This window comes from Lethenteron reissneri, chromosome 20 (assembly GCF_015708825.2).
Source record: "Lethenteron reissneri isolate LAM-NWPU_2019-01 chromosome 20, ASM1570882v1, whole genome shotgun sequence".
Taxonomy (NCBI): domain Eukaryota; kingdom Metazoa; phylum Chordata; class Hyperoartia; order Petromyzontiformes; family Petromyzontidae; genus Lethenteron; species Lethenteron reissneri.
The window spans coordinates 13,088,826-13,110,570 of NC_083798.1; positions in this window are offsets into that span (position 1 = coordinate 13,088,826).

Sequence of the window (21,745 nt, forward strand, 5' to 3'; positions counted from 1 at the left end):
CAAAAAACACACCCTTTAAAAATGAAACCAATTACTGGTGTGTGCCCTGTTGAGGTGTAAATTATGCATTGCCTTACCATTACATTTGGTGATAAGTGTGATACATTTATGTTAATTTCAAATGTTGCCCGTGAAAAGTTTGGAGATTTGTATGCACTGATGATGACCTTGTGACTTGTGAGCAACCCATTAATAATCAAAGCCAAATTTATAAAGTTTTAAATTTCCATGGCTACGAAACTAAATGCTTGTTAGAGTAACAGGGAATGGCAATTTTAAGGAAATTCTGACACCCAAATATCTGAAATGTTGGAGAATGCAAGAAGAGGTTTTGCAATTTTTATATATTTATTCAAATAGTTAATGATATTAATTGTATATTTATCTTTTGGGTGGGAGTGTTGGTACAGTTCTGAATGCGCTGTGCTATGAACATATAAACCTGAGTTCGATTCCTAGAAATATCTAAACCTGACTTGGGTCTCGCCTTCAACCCGCACTCCCCAAGTGTGGCGAAATATAGTCACACAACCTCCAGGACCGACACATGGAGAGACATTCATCCAGCGGTAGAGTGATGAAATGTCTGTAAATTCTTCATATTTACCTTCCTTTTTCCGATTTCAATTGACAAAAAGTGTCCCCTTTTTTGTCTTCTGGAGCAGAGTGCATTCTGTCGAGCGTGCAGGACAAACGGTATGTGTAACACATGATCAGGGGCAAGGCCAAGAAGGGGTTGAAAAGGTCAAAAGCCTAATGCCTCCCTTGTTGCCATTCCACAGTCGGGTCAAGGGAGATGGAGGACACGAGACGAGAGTTATTGATTGATGTATTGTGGCTGCCGTGCATATTTCTAATTCCGAATACATGTTTTTTATCTTCTCATCTGGCATAAAAGGGCAAATGTCAACCCATAAGGGCACGTGCATAAAGGCGTGGATGAAGGCATGAGAGCACAAATATATAAAAGCGAATGTCAGAGCATCAGGGCACGCATGTATAAAGACGCGCTTTTTTATAACAGCAGAGGCACGAAGACATGTCAGGGCATAAACCGACACATTGGCTTACAGGCTCTTTCCCAGGCATAAAGGAGCGGACATAAAAGAGTTTGTCAGGCATAAGAACAAGTTTGGGGGGGGGCGTCTCGTGGAATAAAGGGAACTTTATTCCAGCACAGGTGCACGTAGTCGGGGCGTGGGGGAGCACTCGTGCATATAATTTGATACTCTGCATTCTTTCCGGGGCTTCATGATCTTGAATTTCTCCCTAAGGTCATGGAAGCAAGGCGTACACACGTCGAGCCTGAAACTTACAAAATATTGCAGGCCTGATAGCAGACGCACGCACATCACTTGATGAGCATAATCGATACATCTTCTTGGTTCTTTCGGTAAAGTCACGTAGAAGGGAAATAATAAAATAATTAAAATAAAACATTTATTTTATTTTATTATCACGTGGAAGGGAAATAATAAAATAATGAAAATAAAACATAATTTTAGTTTTATTATGTTTTCTTTTTATTATTTTATTATTTCCCTTCTACGTGACTTTACCAAAAGAACCAAGAAGATGAATCCCTGCAGTCACGAAAGCTTTAAATCGAAACATAATTGATACCTCATGTAATCAAAAAAACTTTATAGTTTGAATGTAAATTTGTGCAATTTTTTTTGTTAGGTTCTTGCAGCGCAATTTATTTGTTTATTTAATGTGCGACCCCGTGTCGTGACATCAGTGCAACGGCGATCCACAATCAATCTGGGATAGCCAAAGGCAGACCGGCATAACCGTTTCATCAGCTATTTCATCAGGTCTGCTTAATTTTCAATTTCAGCAGGCGTTTCTTATTTATTAGAGAGACTCATAATTGAAAATCCTTTCTGAAATGCATAAAACTTTTCAGCACTCATTTATTGCCATAAAATTAATGGCATTGACACTCGCCGTCTATAAATTATGTCACTAGATCACCAGGCCACACCCACGTGGGCTGCTAAATGCGGGAGGTTTGACTTCAAATTGAACACGTAGGTTTTGGCCACCAATATTATCCATATAAAAGAGGTGTTTGGATTTAGATTGCATTCATATAAATGCCTCGTTAAACCTATCCACATCCGAAACAGCCAATTAATAAGGTTTGTGAAATAAACAAAACATGCAAATTCTTTACTAGTACAGCACACCAGAGTGTGTTGGAGTTTTGGAGAGTGGGTGTACTCGGATTGTTATTGTTGTGGGTTTACTCTCCAACACACCGGTGTGCTGTACCAATAAGGAATTGTCATGTTTTTGTTTGGCATGGTTGTTTGACATGTTTGGCATGTTTTGTTTAAGTGACAAACCTTACAAATTGGCTGGGTCGGGCGGTGATGGGTTTAACGACACATTTATATTTACGTAATCTGACCCAAAAACCTCTATTATTTTAATTATTTTCATTTAAGGTACGCACACTATACAGATGGATAAAAAGCAATACTATGTTGACTTCCAGCACTGAAAAAACTGAATTAGTCTAGATGATATTATGAAAATATCTCCTATTTAAAAAAAAATATATGTTGAACTTTTTTCACACCATACATAGACAACCATACTAATCGGAGGTGGGGAGGAAGGACACCAAACTAAACACAAAAATCTAAATTAGAGCAGAGAAACACAATCAAATCGTGCAAATATCAAAGAGTGGAGGTTATTGCATTTTAAAAACAAGCCAGTTAAAGAATTCCAACTGTTTAAAGGATTCTGCTAGTCCAGGGGTCGGCAACCAAAATAACAAGAAGAGCCATTTCTTTCCAATTCGGTACAAAATTCAGTATTTCAAGAGCCGCAATGCATCTGAGTACTTTCGTACTCATCGTCAAGAAGCAGCCCGTAAAGAGCCGCATGCGGCTCCGGAGCCGTAGGTTGCCGACCCCTGTGCTAGTCCATAGAAGCTGGAGCAACAGTTCTGGTCACGTCTTTAACCCTGGACATTCGAAGTGAGATAACTGCTCATTATCCAAAATTATCACTTGCTCATTACCGAACTTCTGAAAATTACTGTTGACGTTAAATACAACCCCCCCCAAAAAACTTTGCAATACATCTCGTTTGCAAATGGTCAAATTGAGACTCGGGCAGATCTGACAAGAACCAAAAAAACACCTGGGTGAAAGTCCGTTTGTTCATGACACCCACATGCTTCCATCTGTTTTTGTTATTGTTCGCCCAAGAGGAAGCGCATCTCTGTTCAGAGGTCTGTGCCCTGGTGGGTGTTTCGCAGGCCTCTGCGCAGGACGTGCACTCTGAGTTGACCTTGTTTAACCATTGCATTATTTACTAACCTCACGGGCCCCATTGCCGGCTCATGCTGCGTACGCGACGCCACTCTTGGCATCGCTAGGCGATCGCAAATATAAACACGGGAGACAAATCGTGCACGGATCCTCCAGGGCTCTCCAACATGCGTTTGTCTTCGGAAAGATTACACGAGTCATATTGACGTCTTCCATGTAATGCGGCGTGACGTTAGCGTGTCATTGGGAGGCAAGGTGCAAACACGGTGTGTGATGTCATCACCCTGGACGAATGGGTTTTCGTAATTAAGCGCTGTATTTTCATCCCCAGCTTTTAGTCAATACTTTGATTAATTTGTCTGGTTCGTTTATAGGGTAAGTCCCGAAAAGCGGCATAAATTCATACCGATGTTTTATTTACATTATAATCAACTTGGTGATAATTATTGTGACTCGTGCTATGGGCAGACATTCATACAGAAGGAAAGACAGAAGGACAGGAGCTAATTCCTGAATTATGACAACCTTAGTTGGAAAGCTTTAAAATGAAAAACAACAATTTGCTCTCAAACTTTGTGTAATATGTTTAATTGGAATGGGGATATTTATTTATTTATCTTTATTTAATAACATGGTGTTTTTGCTAATTTGTTGATTGTGCCACTGTCTATTTTAACAGTTTGCTTAGATAATGCGTGGGATTAAATAACCACGTGTGCCGCATAAGCGTGCGGACGGAGCGCATGACTCTTATTTCTGCTGCCATTCCCCGCCCCCCGTACACAGCACACAGGTTCTCAACCGTCACCTGCATCCCTGTGAAGAGTCAACGGAGGCCTTGGCGCAATCCACCGCCCGTCATGTGAAGCCCTTCCCTGTCTAACTTGTCTGGGCACAGGCATGCTAAAGTTGCAGTTCATGCAGCGATATTCAAAAGGAAAACAACCTACTATTACAAACTGAAGGTCAAAATCAGCCGTCTATAATTATGTTCAAGTTCAAGTTCATTTATTAGGTATAGCCCTGTGAGCCATTCGGCTCTTGAATCGGGTGTAACCGCAACAAACAAAAATCAAAAACATGAACAAAAAAACATCTTAAAGTGAATATGTGACTGAGTGCAAACAGAAAACCCAAGAAAAGACAGCAAAATATTGCAGAAAAAAACACCGTACACCAACGCAGTGTACATTGCATAACAAGCTGAGGACACATTTAATTGACATTAATGTACATTAATGTACATCATGATGTAACATATTTAGGACGTCGTTATGGAGAATATATGAGCATTTCAGTCAGCCGCTCATATAAAAGCAAGTCACAATGCTAGCAATCATTGTGGACTTAATATGAACCTAATAGAGCATATATTATGACGAATGGTGGTCATTATGAGTTGGACTTTGGGTGTCACAGTATTTTTCAACGTCAATCCTTGAGACCGTCTCTGCCAGTCCAGCTTTCCGTGAGTGTCCAAACATCAGGTGCGTGTAATGTAGATTGGCTTCATGCACACAAACGAATGCAAAAATATCGCTAAGCACGAAAATATCGCTAAGCACGAAAATGTTGCTGACTGTTGGGAGTTGTGAGGACTGAAGTTGAGAAAGACATATTTAGAGGTTTGGATGGGCGTGATATTTGCTCAAAAAATGTAATGAAAGGAGCCATCCTGGTGCATAGCGTGTAGAGTTTTAACGCAACGTCTTGTGTACGGCGCTAGGCAGAACCAATCTTCATTTAAAAAAAGGCTTACTTTCAAGCAAGACAGCTTTATTGCTCATTTGTAAGGTTAAACTCATAGCCGTACGTTGCCAAGTGGGTGACGCTCAAAGGTGCCCAAAGGCAAGTTCGTAAATCCACTTTGCCGTACTGCCACCTCGTGACCACCTTGAACCGGTGGGTCTTGGAGTCTCACGAGTCTCTGCGTGATCCACCAACCTTTGCCTCCAAAAGCACTGGCTCACAGGCGTGTGCCACCACACCAAGCTCGTATAGCACTCAGAAGCAAAAATAAAGTACGTAATAAAATGTGCAAAGACACGTTTCCCCCCCCCGTAGTTTTAGCAAAGAGTTGTGCGAGAAAAGTTTAATAAAAAGATGAGCGAGGAATCACACGGCTGCAGCAGTGCATTTCTGTTGGCTTTTAATGACATGTCCGAGCATCATCATTCATAAATTGTAGAGGACTATAAAAAAATATTACATGCATTTTCTTTTTTATTCCAGCAAGGCATTGATTTTTCCTGGCTACCGCATTTTGCAAACAAGTTCTGCTTCAGATGACAATCACCCCAATTAGCAAAGAGGGCACACGTCCAAGGGTGCAAGGTAACTGCGCTTGATACCATAACTTCAATTGAAGGCGCCCTCTGTGCGAAGGCTTATACACCCTGCTCATGTTCTGTTCGTATTTCAACAGAAGCTATGCATCAGAAGCAGCTCTGAGCGTGCTATGGGTAATGTTCTCGGCGTACTTGATGTATCACTTTTCCATCGGTGCCAACGGGTAAAGCTAAATCTTAAAAAGAAGGAGTCTCTGTTTGAGCTGTGCGATTTTTTCTTCTTTCGCTAGACCTTCATGCATGTGCGCAGCTATCTATAATCAAGGTGACTTGGGACAGGTTCTGTGCTAAACGAACACCGTGGCAGTACCCTGCTTGCATTCAAAATGATGTGCATGCCTTCACAAAAAGTGGAGACAACTTTAGATCTTTTTTTCCCCCTTAGTTGTGCTTCATTGCTCATAAATCGACAATAATTTACACACTGCCCTTTGAGCTACATTTTTTAATTGTAAAGGGATCTGAACTGAAAATCTAAAATGCATTAAAAAATAACAACAACAACAACACAGTACCGGTAGGTATGTGTTTTGATCAATGACTAATGAACGGATCAAGAGCTCCCTCGTGCATTGCTTGTTTCTGTTTCATGCGTAACAAGTCACTCCCAGGGCACAGGAGCTTGTACACAATAAGCCCGGCTTTTTTTCACCGAGGCCATTGGCTTCGGAAAGCAGACATCAGACCCATTCATTCGTGCTTCATACCACAACCACGTTGCAAGGTTAAACAGATGCGCATTTGTCAGTCAGCAGTGTTTGTGATCACGTAATTGCGAGATGAGAGAACATAGTTGTTCATTAACAGCAGCCGAGACTGACAGTGTTCTCCCGGGAGCATGCTGTTCATCCTGACGCTATGCACGGTCCCGCTATTATTAACTTCTGTGCTCCTTGGGCTGCAGATGTACCATTGTAATCATATCCGCTGTCGTCTTGACATTTTCATCTCCATCTTAATCGGGCCGACAGGCGTGACAGATGGCCATATGCAGTCTACCACCAGCATGCAAGTGTAATGACAGGGTGACACCGGCTGGCCTGTAGGGGTAATTACGGTTATGGCTGCATTACACAATGCCTTATTACGAAGGGGCGTATCTGGGCTAAAGGTCAAGGGCAGAGTCGGTCGAGAAGCTTTGGGAACCAACCCGAAGGTTCTGGAAAGGGGACGTGGCCCGAGGTGGAGCTTGGCCGCGCTAGGCAGATATAAGGAGCACCGAACCCTGGGCTTGGGTCTGTTAGCGTGGGTTCTGGGTCCTGGTCGTGTCGCTGCCGTCGTCATTTATTCGTCTCCGACCACGTGGCCACTGCGCTCGTCAACCAGCCAGCGTAGCGCAGGACGGAGATGGGCAGTGTGTGTGGACAGCCCGGGTGTAGCCGCGTTGCGAAGTGTATCGCTCTGTGTGCTCCTAATAAATAAGAAGCCTTCTACTCGACGTGCCTCTCTTTCATGCGTCAACTCGGGGTGCTGGTGACAGGCGCTTGCAGTATGGCGTAGTCGAGGGAGGAGGTTTTTCCAACCTCGCGCATGACCTGTGACGGAGATGCGTGGCCACAGGAGCATGATGCCTAGCATGATGACAATCTGCGTTTTTTCGTTATATGTTGGCACACCCAGCGGCATTGCTGAAGGTCTTGCAGATGGAAAGATAGATTTTTCATATTTTCCGCAAATCTGTTACATGACGTTTATTTTATATTTACAATGCGACTAAGTTATAATGAAACGTTGGATTTATATGTATAGAGCATCGAATCCATATATGAACATGTACTGTTTGATTGTTTCTCCAATAGGAGCAAGTGATGTCGAATGTCTTATCAATATCATGCTCTGGGTAGGAAAGAGTTACAAATGAATTTTGGGTGGAAAATTGGGTTATGGTGATTTTAATATTCCTTATGTGTTACACAATAATGACATTGTCTGCCAACTTCCTTGAGTCATTCTTTAGTGCTGTAATGTCATTTAAATATAATTTTGACAACTTGTGATTGGTCTGAAAATTGTATTTAATTTAGGTGAGCTTAAATCAAACACAAAAGAGGGTGATGTTTTTATAATGTTATGCAAAGCAAATGTTAATACCATATATATTTAAAATTCTGCACCACTCATTTACCATGTAATACTGCCCCATTTAATATCGTCATGAACAGCCGTGAACTTTTCGCTTCAGGACGAAGGCCTGCCAAAGGCGTCACCATCCATCATAGTCCCGTGTTGCCACAATCTATCTCGCTCTTGCGCACAAGCTGATCTCATCACTCCATCTCCGCAAAAGGAGGCCTCTTTTATATATAATGATGTGATTTTTTTCTATAACAATACTCGTACTGACTAATACCATGTCATCCCCTGAATGCTGCATGGATTGATAGTCGTCAAAATACCAAGAAAACGTGAGGAATGCGCCAAGGTCAACTGCATGACGTATTTTGTCCACTTATAAGGCAGACAGCGAGTAAGTGGATTTTTTCTTTGCCTGGAGATGGGACACATCCTGTTTCGACAACATGAGACATGGCCTTATTTGCGAGGCTAAATCATAAGTTTGATTTCAAAACTCATACAGGTAACAAAAACAACAACAACTATAAACTAAGTTGTGACAAGGCCCATAATGATGAAACAAGAGCAACCTAAAACAAACACCTCTACACACAGACCACAAGGAAAGTCATTGGTTGTGCGAGCGATAAGCAAAGCCAAACAGCTCATGGAGCCTTGGATGAATTAAGAAAATATGGGTGTATCAAATATACTCTTTGGTTTTTTCGGTAAAGTCACATGACTTTACTGAAAAAACCCAAAAAGTATGAATCCTTGCAGTCACGAAAGCTTCAAATCTGTATCAAATATCTTAAATTAAAAACGTATTCAACATTACACGCTGATTACCATAAAACGCCAAATAAACCTCTCTCTCATCTTTGTCTTATCTGCATCTCTCTTCTTTCATCTGACTACATCTGTATTTTGGTCCGAATTTATTTTATTTCATTACATTTATATGGCGTGTCTAGAGCTCTTCTCTCATCTCACTAGGATTTTATAGATTGGAAATGGGGCCTCCATAAATTAATTTCTGCTAAGGGGCCCCCAGCGAGCCAGCGCCACAACTGTGGAAAGTGGACACGTGCACGCATTCCTATTCCACTGTCTTGCTAAGAGAGTTCGCACTGACCGCAGTGTACACGCCACTCGCAGAGACTCTCGGAGCAGGAGCATCAAAGGCGCAACATGGACAAGGGCCTGGGTACATGTGAGCTGTGGTCACGGCAGTGATGAGAGGTGCTCTGCCTGCTTACCTAACGTAACAAATAATGTACGTTGAAACTTCTTTCGCACCGTGAGTAGCAAACCGTGCTAATCGAAGGTGCGGAGGAATTACAACAAACTAAACACAAAAAGCAGATCAATACATTCTAGATTTGAAGCTTTCGTGACTGCAATGATTCATATTCTTAGTTTTTTTCGGTAAAGTCACGTAGGTAAAAACATTAAAAAGTAAAATAAAATAAAAATCACGACGTTTCGGAGGCAACACAAGCTTCCGTCTTCAGGTGGTACAGCTGTCGTGGCTGTGACGGTACCACCTGAAGACGGAAGCTTGTGTTGCCTCCGAAACGTCGTGATTTTTATTTTATTTTACTTTTTAATGTTTTTACCTACGTGACTTTACCGAAAAAAACCTAAGAATACAGATCAATACAAATACATTTTCAATCTAGATTATTTAAAAGTGCATAACAGCTCCAGTGGCGTCCTAATATCGGAAGGAAGAGCGTTCCAGACGGCCGCAGAAGCGCATCCGAAAGCACACAATGGCAGTTCGATTGCTCGCCAAAAGCAGCTGCTGCTGCCGCTGCTGCAAGGATGACCGGGAGTTCGCGCCATGGCTTTTGCAATTTAACATCAATCAAGGCCAAGGCGTTGTCGCTGTGCACCCTGCGATCTGGTCTAAGTGCGAAAACACAAGAAGCCAAGCGCTGGGTGTCGGCAGTGAGTGATGAATGGCTGGCCGGGCGCAAGTTGGCGTGCGGAAATCTCCTCGGGCCCCCCTCTCAAGGTCATTTGGTTTGTCTGTAAAACGCAAGAGAAAAAAATAATGTGCATTTGTTTGGTGCGGACGAGGGTAGTGGAAGGGGAAGTTGGTGGCACCGACTGGACGGTATAAATGTGCCGCAATTGCATTTATTTCGATCTTTTAACGGGATCTTTGTATTTATTCCATTTTGTTTTGATGTCTGGTAGCATCTGCAGCCTTCTTTTGCAATCACATGCCCACTACCTCCAGGGAAGAAAAGCTACTTTAATTATCATATATATAGCACTGTATATAAACATATGTATACGTGTGTATGTGTAAGTTTGTATGTAGTGGGGAGCGGTCGTGCAGTGGATAGCGCACTACGATACAAACCTGGCGACCCAATTTCGATTACCGCTCACGGCCAACACCAGTGACAACTATCTGATCTGGTCTTGCGTCTCCTTTAGGTCGACTCAGTCTCAAATGAGCACCTGGTGTGCTGTGTAAATATCGCCACTCTGGAGACAAAGGCGGCCGGGTGTGGTGCTGGCCACCCATCCCCTCGTGTGCCGTGTCGCCCTTCATAGGTGCTACTCGTTAACAGCACTTGCCCCAAAAGTCTGTTAAGGCTGTGCGGGGGATCTTCGGCTTTGTAAATTGGTGGATACATGCATATGAGTTGTGCAAAGCGGTGGCGCAGTGCTTTGTGCGACTACGGACCCATCGACTTGAGTTTGATTCCCGGCATTAGTATCGAGTGATATCAGAACCGATATTGTGCCTCCCCTATGTTGACTCTGTGTTGAATAGGTACTGTACCTGGTGAGGTATTGTAAACTTCAGCAGTAGGAAGACAAAGATGTCCGTATGTGGTGCTGGCAACACCACCCCTCATGCCCCATGCTCGGCTTCATAGAAGAGCACGACCAGAATTGGCCCCAACCGTCTATCAGGCTATATGGGGGATCTTTGTCTTTGTGTAAATGTGTTCAAGCTTGCTTGTATGTATATTGCATTAAGATTGCATTCATGCCATCTGTGAGTCAAAGTGTAAGTTTGTTTGTACAATATTCTGAAGAATGCATAAGACACAACTGTGGCATGATTTATCTGCATCTGCTTTTTAAATTGTATCTTCATGAGTGTTAATTTAGCATCTGTGCTGGAATTTATGTCAAGTCAAAGAGTGATTCAATGCAGAAACAAAAGTCATTCATCAATCAATCTATTCCATTATTTATAACAGGATGAGAACTCACTGAGATAGCATATCTCATCTTTAATGAAGAGCTCATAAAATACTTACACAATAATGTTCGTGCCTCATGTTCTAGAATATATCGATAAAACAACGGGCAAATAGGCAAATATTTACGCACTGTTATGGAATAGCATAAGGATAGAATACATATGAGATATGATTTCAGATTAAATGCAGTGAAATGCATTTTCTGGAGCATCCAAATTTTTTTTGTTTTTTTTATTACTGCACACGTGGGTGTGCTCAATTGCGTGTTTGTCCTGGCGGTGTGAACAGATGCCAGCAGCGTGACGTGGGCTGGGACAGAGTGTCTTCGCACCCACCACGGGCCTCGATGGGTCGGACTAGCTCAGCAATCCAGCAGCAGACTGGACAAATCCCACAATAATTGCTGCCCCCCCCCCCGTCCCTCAAGGCCCGCCATCCAATCTCCAACCAGCTGGCACGTGTGCTGACGATTTATCCTGGAATTGAATTCACGTGTACACTGATTTTATATATATACATGCCTTCTGACCAAATCACCAGCAATGCACCAGATTCCTTGTTGGATCTCTGAAGCTAAGCAGTGATGAGGCTAGAGTAGACGGTGCTTGGATGAGCGACCACCTTTCGTAACAGGTATCATAGTTTGTGGGGGGGACTTAAAGGGCAGTGCAGCAGAATCCATTCTACCACACCTCTTATACTCCAACATTTACGAACTCTGCTTTCGCACCCCGCACTGAGTAGCGTAGTGAAGTATAATTAAATACCTCCGCAACCCGCACGGTCTTCAGTTGCCCTCATACCCAGCATTGGATTGACATACAGGTAGTATTATTTAAATAATGTTAGTGATGTATACATACAAAGCATTCCAACATCCCCCTGAACTCGCGCCCTGCTAAACGCCTCTCACTTTATCACACCAAATTCAGCGACAGCTTTATCTGCATCAGTAACCACTGCCTTATCTGTGAAAATCTCATCAATCTCAATCCATTGGGAGGTGGCTCCTTTTCTGCTGCTCCCAGTACCTGGAACGAGCCGCAGTCCATCTGTATTGCCAACTCCGTTTCTAGCTGAAGTTCCAATTGGACACCCGGAATACAACCCTGGTCACACCTCAGGTTAAGTTGTCGCAGTTGAAACAATGAGGCAAGTTTATTAAATTTCCATGCATATGACCAACCCCCCCCTATATAAATGGTTATACAAGACATTATATTAGCAGGCCACGTGTGGTGTGAGTACTCCCATATCTTCGAAGACGTTTGGCCAGCGTCTAAGAGTAGGTCAAAATACCGTCTAGAGGGGTCCCGAGATCTCCCTTATCTACGCCAAGGTTTGAACTTCAATGGATCTCAAGTGACGCTGTGACTTTAACCTTTACACAGATCATTCTGTAACATGGGGGATGATGCATCGTTCTCTGTCAGACTTCCGACTGGAAACTTTCTCTCATCACATACGATGCCCTAAGGCACACTTGTCATAGCATTGGGGAAATATAGCAACAACAAAAGTACAAGAGGTCAATAAATCTAGGGGAAATTAATGTGAGTGATAATTGAAAATTTGAAATTAGAGGAAGCATCTTCAGCACATTGGCAATTATTTATATTTTTTGTAACATCACTTTGACAGCTTCCTGTGTTAATCTTCATTTTATTCCATATATATTTTTGAACGCCTCAGTTGCAGTAAGGTAATCTCCTTGTGTCAACAGTCTGCCAACTTTGTATGGATTTTGATCTTATTCCTTGGCATCTGTATCTACCCTTGTAACTCGATTTGGTGTTTGCCCTTAATTTCTGATGGAACATCCTTCAGCGGTGTTAGTTGTAGTTCCCAGAACGCCGGGATTAAATTGCATTGGGGAATTTGGGTTGAGTTTCGATGGTTGGTTGGAGTGGCCTAAAGTGTCGACCAGTAATGGGTTTGAATCTTTGCCTTTGACAAATGCCCTTGTCATATGAGACATATTTAAATACAGGTCCAAAATTTCCATATAAATATAAACATTCGTGTCATGTATCAGCCAAATGCGGTGTGATAATGAGATATTGTATAATCACCTATTAGGAGTCTATGAATACTCATCTCAGCCATTGGCTCGTTGATCTTCTTGTCTATTTTGTAGATACAGATCACATTCATTATTTGGCACAACTGTGCTGCGAGTTGCCAAAATGAGTTGGGATGTGTTAGTCACGCAGCAGCTGTCCACAGGCATGGTTATCTCATATTGTTGTTGGCTACGGTAACATTACCCGACGGACAGATACCTAATTGGCATTGCATTATGTGCTTATGGCACAATGTAGTTATAGATAGAGATGGTTAACCCCGATGGTGGTGTTTGATACAGAGAGTTTCAAACAAGCAAAATTTTACGTTAAGTTTCAATAGAGCTTTAATATGTGTGCTGTTTTGCCTAAAAACACTCCCATAGTGCACACGTGGCTGTGGTATAGACATATGTACATTCAAGGCTATTCACGGCGGCAAAATCACAGAGGTGGGCGGGTGGGAGAGTGGCCCAAAGGGAGATGCTTTAACACTCAACACTCCTACACACAGCACCACATACAACCTCCCCGAGCGTGTGTGGCTTCACAAGGACCCAATGATGCAGCTGGGGCCCATGGAGAATTTCGATTCCATTTTCGCCGAGTTCTATTCAAGGTGGAACTGTACAGCCCCCCTCCATCCGCCCCAGGGAGCCTCGATGGAACCCGCACGCGAACACCATGGAGAACTCGGCGGCCGCGTTTCCACGGCAGTAGAGCTGGGAGTCCATCGCGGAAAGTCCTATCTGGACAATACTGCACACAGATGGGAGAGGTCCTCTGAACTCGCGGTCACCAGGAACTCCCACAATTTCACTCGGCATCTCCATGCGAGTCAATGCGTCTCTGAGATGAGAATATTTCCGGATTACTGCGGCAGATAAAATGGCGTAGAGTCTGCCAACACTACAGGAACTCTCACATCATAACGATAGTGGACGAGTGGCTACCTGGCTTTTGATCCGCATGCCACCTGTATAGCCAGCTTAGTAGGGTCCGGTGTGATGTGCTCCGTCGTAACAAAACCGAGCATTCCTGGGGCATTCAGAAGACACAACTGTATGATTACAATGATTTAAATTTCGATTTAAAGCTTTCGTGACTGCAGGGATTCATATTTATTGGTTCTTTTGGTAAAGTCACGTAGAAGGGAAATAATAACATAATAAAAATTAAACAATAAAATTATCATGACGTTTCGATTGCAACACAAGCAATCATCATCAGGTGTGAAAACCACAGCAAGAAAATTTTTAAAAAGTGGCGGTTTATTCAAAATGTTCTTGCTGTGGTTTTCACACCTGATGATGATTGCTTGTGTTGCAATCGAAATGTCGTGAGAATTTAATTGTTTTATGTTTATTATTTTATTATTTCCCTTCTACGTGACTTTACCGAAAGAACCAAGAATATGACGACAATGATGTAGAGGAGGATGCTAGATAGTTACTCTTTTTGTGGAGGTTATATGTATGTGGATCTGTAGGTCTCTGTGTTAGTCTATGGGTCTATATGCGAGTCTATGGGCCTGTATGCGAGTCTATGTGCGTCTGTCAGTTTATGAGCCTTAGTGATGCTGATTGACTCCTATTTCCGTGCTGGATTTCCCAGCGATCTTCTCAAGCTGAACACTGAATGGCTCAAGACAAATTAACAGCATTTTTAAATGTTGGACTTTATCTTGTTTGTCTTTGACTACATGCAATCGCTATCTGGTCCGAAATTGATTAAATACTCACCAATTAATTCATTGGGAAAACCTCATAGCAGCATTGCCCCCGAATGGCAGAAAATGCCGACATGCAGACCAGTGCTGCTGTAGCACCACGTGCTGCACAGGGACAGCTGCCACTGGGTGGTCCGTTTGTCTCGACTGCAGCAGGGCATTGTAATTGAGGCATTAAAGCGCCGCGTACATTCTGAAATAATGCTTTATATAGCGCTGAGACTCCAGGGTGTCCTCATAAACAAAAGGACTTCTCTGGTAACGTGTTTCCAATTTAAAATGTATATATACAAAAAATGGACATATTCTTAGGTTTTTTCGGTAAAGTCACGTAGGTAAAAAAATAAAATTAATAAAAGTAAAATAAAAATAAAATAATATAATAAAATAATTTATTTTAATTTTACTTTTATTAATTTACATTTTTTACCTACGTGACTTTACCGAAAAAAACCTAAGAATATGAATCCTTGCAGTCATGAAAGCTTCACATCTAGAAAAAATGGACACTTGTCTAAATACGAAATGTCAGTTGATTGGAAACAAAAATTGTTGTTTCGGGATTTATCCGAACGTGTGCCGTCAAAGCAAATTACCTCACGTATATTGCGTCACGTTTGTCCTTTTCCTACCAAAAGCATTGCCACGTGGCATCGTGCGAGGTTAAACTATTTTTTGTTATTTTACCAGGTAAGGCCCCGCTGAGCTGTATGGCTTTTTTTCATAAGCGACCTGGCCAGAAATGGTAGCCAAGTACTAAAACCGCACGTTTAGAAATGTGGAGGGAAAACCCGGAGGAACTGGAGAAAAATCCACGCAACCACGGGGAGAGAGACACCACAGACTCCAAATATACAGCAGGCGTCAGGGTTGAGATTGAACCCACGACCTCCTGCATACCAGGCAAGGGATTTAACATCTCGCCACCGTGGCGCCCTTACGCTAATAATCATAACGTCCTAAAATCCGAAACTGTTATATATATAAAAAAAAAGTTTAACACTTAGGCTTTCGCGACCAATATTATTCATAAGACTAATTAGAGAATCCATTGAAATTGAGAGAAACAGAAATAACTTTTATCGCTCAGACAGCTACAGGCTTAGTGCGGCCTGGAAGCGTATTATTAAATAAGATACATTACAATTCCTTATAGGAGAAACAAACACTAACTGATTACTAACGTAATCTAGAATATAATTACAATAACCCCCCCCCCCCCTCAAATCTTTGCACCTGATGAGTTAATGAGTTAATGATGACGTCACTCTGCTGCTGCTCTATATAAGCAGCAGGGTGACGTCATCACTAGTTAATGATGACGTCACTCTGCTGCTGCTCTATATAAGAACGGGAGACAGAGCAGAGCCTCATCATTCTGGCGAATTGCCCGATGATACTGGATACAATTACCAGCGAAACGTCGTGCTACTCAAAAATTGTAAATGTTGTGGTTTCACGCTTCAACACACCGGTGGGCTAAAGCAGTGAACTATTTGTCTTTTGTCAACGTGACACTTTTTTACTGATTGGCCGTGGTGGAGGGTTACGACACATTTATAAATAACGCGATCTAAACCCAAAAACATTGATTATGTATAAAAAAAATAATCGGAAAATGCAAAAATCAACACCGTTTCTTTTTTCATCAATCCAAAAGCACCCCCGACACTTCAGCCGCAGCTCGGTGTAAAAGTGCCCTCAGGGCACTCTCGGGGCTTCCACGCACAGACGAGGAGATGCACGCGGGGCGTGAAACTGCGGGAGGATCCCGCGAGCGGAGAATTGGACATCCCTGCCCTCCAAAGCATATTCATCATTTGCCATGAATAACACGGGAAACCGCTTGAGTCAAGCCGCTGTGCAAGAAGGATAGGCCTACAATTTATTTGTCAAATCAAGTAAAACGGAAGTAACGGTGATAAGTTGTGACAACGCACCACGCCGAGGCCTGTGTCGGATGCAGTGGCGAGAGAGACTCTATGAGTGAAGGGGGTGGGGGCATTTATGAAGTTGTGGGGGGGGTGGGGGCATAGATAAGACAAGAAGTGGGGGGGGGGGGGATGTATGTGCATTCTTTGTGGATAAAAGTCTCCCGTCATTTCATGCTCCACTAACGAGCTGTTTAACTGCATCGCTGTGTTTTACTTGTTCGAGAATTTAAAATTTAAATATATTTATATTTATTGCTTCACTGGCCTGCAATTATGGGAACCCTGGCTTGGTTAAACATGCATTGCTTAAATTCTCGAATGATGTGTTCGTACGCATTTCTTAGGACTCCTTTTTCAATTCTGCTCTTGTTCAACGTGTACACGTGTATATGTGTACACGTATCACTTAAAGATGTTCCTCAAATGATTCTATATGTTCGGCTATGTCCTGATTTACGTTTTATTTTGCTTGCTTTTGACACCTCCACAGCACCCTTGTTAAAATTCCCACGCAGAGTGGAGTTCTGTATTGCATGAAGATAAAACATCTGTACAGCTTATGGAAATAAGGACTGGGATGGCTGCATATTTACTTAGAATATTCCATGGCACACATGGATTTCAATAATTCATTCCAGATACAGGCCTATCCTGAAAAACATAATTTAATGAATGCATTTTAAACTACTTTTTAAATGTGTACATTAGAAAATTTGCTAAAGATTATAAACCAATTACATTTCATGAGGTAGATTGTTTTTTATTGCAAATACAAACAAATATAAATGTCTGGAGAGGATTAAGGTGTAGTTCGTACATTTTAAAAAATATATAAAATCCATGTAATCACATCACTTTACTTTTGTGTTACAAGCGCACCAGTGTGTTTCGTCTGCCATTGAACCTTTGCCAAACTCCTCTGGTCCATGCAATATGAAAAAAAAGTAATCTTCTCTTACATATTGTCCTGCACAGCGAAGCTGTACAACAATCAATTCTTTATTTATATTTCTCTTCTGACTCCCAGTTAGAATCCAAGCCAAGCATCGAGTGCACATAAATAATGCAACGGAAGTAAAAAAGGTAAATGTATCATTATCAATCTTCTGCTGAATTAATGCCTCCCCCAAACCAATCCTGTAATGTAACAAATATAATGCCGCACCTCGGGCGGATTTCGTCTCTCTCTTTTTTTTTACGATCAGTGAAAACAAGAAGATGTTCGGTGTATTCGGCACTTTGCTTCGTTCATCATTGCGTAATTTTTTTAAAAATAACTTTGCTTTATGTAAACCCCCACCTCTTGCTCACTCTCTCGCTCGCTCACTTTCTCGCTCACTCTCTGGCTCACTCTCTCGGTCACTCTCTCGGTCACTCTCTCGCTCACTCTCTCGCTCTCACTCTCGTTCTGCACGCAGCCCTTTCTCGCAGTCCGACGGCCTCCGACGGGTAGCTCATATCAGCATGCAGAGCTCCCCGTCATCTGCCACCGAGCACACGGCCTCCTCCATCGCCCACTGCTCCTTGAAGGCCGGCACGGCGTGGGTCAGCCGCGCATGGCGGAACTTTGTCTCTCTCTCTCCGTGGCGGACGCACTCGCGGGCGAGCTTCCCACAGTTGGATGCAACTCCATTGTTAATCTCGACCACTGGCCATCACCCCTTCTAGTAGCGACATGTCCTACCCAAGCCCCCCCCCCCCTTTTCTTAACAGTCAAAATGATATACGTAACGTGTGTATAATTTCTAATTGATGTCTTTAACTTGTGTACGATTTCTAATCTCTAATTTGTGTATGATTTGGGGCGCCACGATGGCGAGATGTTAACTACCTCGCCTGGTATGCAGGAGGTCGTGGGTTCAATCCTGACCCTGACGCCTATATATGTTGAGTTTGCATGTTCCCGCTCTGGTTGTGTGGATTTTTCCCCGGGTCCTCCGGTTTTTCCCCTCCACATTCAGAAACATGCGGTTTGAGTATTTGGCTGCTATCAATTTCCACATCACAAGCCACTTCGTTGAGTTATGATTTGTGGTCAGGTCGCTTCTGATAAATAGCTATATAGCTCAGTGGGCCTTCCCTGGTAAAATAAGTATTTTTTCATTGATGTGTGACTTTCTGTCCGTCACCGTAATTCCAAGCATGCACCTTTCCATGCTCGTTGACGCACTTGTGAGCTCATGTTCCATCTTCTGCATCAATGTCCACATTTCTGAGCCGCAAGTTATCGCAGGTAATGTGCTCCGATGATATAAAATGTAAACTGCTACAAATCAGACATTTTAAGATAGCAAGTACACAAAAGTGAAAAACTAACTTTTAGTTTCAATGAACACAGTAAATTAAATAGAACGAAATTTTTTTCTTGCTTAACATTGGTAATACATCTGTGTTATATCTGGCTTTGTTTGGGATGCAAAATAATATCAGAAGTTACCATCTGGATAAAACTATAGTTATTTCCTGAATATGAAAAACAAATCCTGCTTCCATTACACGCAGTTTATGTGTATAAGTAAAAATATGTTGAGTAATATACTTTTTTTATTTTAAGGTATTTGTTATGTTAGAACAGCTGGTCTCCCATGCGCCATCTAATTGGCCATGCACAATCTCTAAACTGTCTGCAGCTGGGGAGAAATTATTCAGGCATTGCTTACCAGGTGCCTTTAAATAAAAAAATATAATTACATTAGAAAAGGCACAACTCTAAAATAAATGTTATGGGGTTTCTGCACAGCGGTGCGTTCCATGTGCATTTTGTCTATCACACCATACTGGTTTCTTTGGGTAAAAAAAAAACATGAATTAAAAACAATTTATGACTCGTGTAAATTGTGCCAATAACTCTTGTTTACCTGATATGAAGGAATTTATCTCGTTATTTAGTGAAGAGCTCGTGTTTGATAAAACGTCTAATTCGATCAATTAAATATATAAAAAAATTAGGTTCGAAATCATAGAGACAGGTGCTAATTAGAAATACACTCATGCTTTCCATTTCTTTTCTAATTGTCACTCTTCAATTCAAATAGACTCATCCATTAATATTATTTCAGTATAGGTTTTAAGGAACATCAATTAGTATGGTTTTTCGAACTCGACGATAAAATCTATCGATCCGGGTTCGATTCCCGACGGTGGCTGACATCAGTGGCAGTGACATGTGAGCTGGTCCTGGGCACCCCCTTCGCCAATCTGCACTGACCAGCATGAGTGAAGTATGATTGATCAAACAACCCCTATAACTGACAGGACATGGAGAGGTCTTCATCCAACAGGGAATTGACAAAGAGCTATAACAAAAAACAAACGTCAGAAAAAATTGTGCATCTCAAAGCGCAGCTGTTGCCTAAATCATAACGGAACGGCAGTTGTCAGCGCAACACCAGACACCCCTCGTTGGTAGAGCAGCATTTCTGACCCTGTTGCCATGGGTGCTTTCTTTACAGTTTAATGAATTAGTTTAATATATGACCTCAATGCAAGTCAAATATGTCACGCAAAAAAAATAAACATTTCCAATTCTACTACATCAAAAAATCCCAAGTGAGAGGTCAGTATGCAACCAAATGTTAAAAGCATGTTTTTTTTATTTAAAGAAACTGGCTAAAGCAATTTATAGCCATATCTTGCAGCAAAAGGCACCTGAAGTTAAACGCAGAGACACCTTCCTTATGAACATCATTTTTTCGGTGCTTAATGTTGCAGAAAGGCAGGCATGGGCTCAGAAGGAGTTCATCGTCCTGCATTACTCCAGTATGTCGTGGCCAAGCCCAACTTAAATGCCCCTCACCTGTCATAGCAATCATAAAACGACTTGTGGTGCAGCTACAGAAGATAGGAATGCTACATTTGAAGGGTTCCACGTTGTGGATTCACGTGATAAATATAATAGCACAGGCCCACACTGCTCCTTAAAGCATGCGATAATACCAGAATGTATGCATGCGACTTACAGAAGACGGCCTGACCTAGGTATGTGCGTAGACTGCAACGTGGCTGGATTAGAAGTAGTTTAATAATTGCATTGTTCTCCAAGATGACATGTCATTATTATATTCCTCTGCATAGATTCACTCTCGCTTATTGCAGAGTTCCTCGTCAGTAGTCCACGGAGCGCCTGCTCAGAGTTCACTGTAAACTGCATATGCAATGCCTGTATTAATTCTACATTTGAAGCTTTCGTGACTGCAAGGATTCATACTCTTAGGGTTTTTTCGGTAAAGTCACGTAGGTAAAAAATAATTATAATAAAAATAAAAATACATAATAAAAATAATAGAAATAATAATAGAAATAAAATAATAAATCACGACGTTTCGGAGGCAACACAAGTCTCCTTCATCAGGTGGGACCGTCACAGCTAGATTTACTGATTTATAATTTTATTTCTATTGCTTTTATTACGTTTTTTTTTAACGTGACTTTACCAAAAAACCTAAGAGTAGCAATGCATGTACTTTAGATGATTCCTCACTGACACGAGTTCCGGTGACAGCGGAGTATCACACAAACATTATCTTTGGATATTCGTCTTGCACTGATTATTCTAATACCAGGCAATGATCGTATTGCTAGAATGCGGGAAGAGAAAAATATGTATTAAAAATTAATAGATTTAATGTTTGAGGGCCTTGCAAAAAAGTTGGTGATTAAAAAAATCAACTTTAATAACTCGAGTGTGCTTAAATTAAAACCATTTGGGTCACTTCAGTGGGGTTCCATGGGCACACCGGTGTCATGAATTTTAAAATATGTTCTCGCACCCAACGGAGCAAAATTCTCTAAGGGATTTTCAACCCCACTGTGAATATGAATTACCCGTGCAAGCAGACCTGAAATCTCAAGTTCACGGCAGAATAACTTTCTAATGAAAAATGAATTCACCAAGATCAAAAAAGGAGCAGTGAAAGCTGACATTACAAAAATCACAGTGGTATTTCAAACTGGTAATTCCAATTTAAGAATTAATATCTGCGACTGCACCATTATTGAATCAAAACGCAACACTGTAATTTCAACTTGTAATTTAACGCAGAAATGTACCCCAAGTATGTAAATCCTGTTGTGAAAAATGTAACAACAAAAAC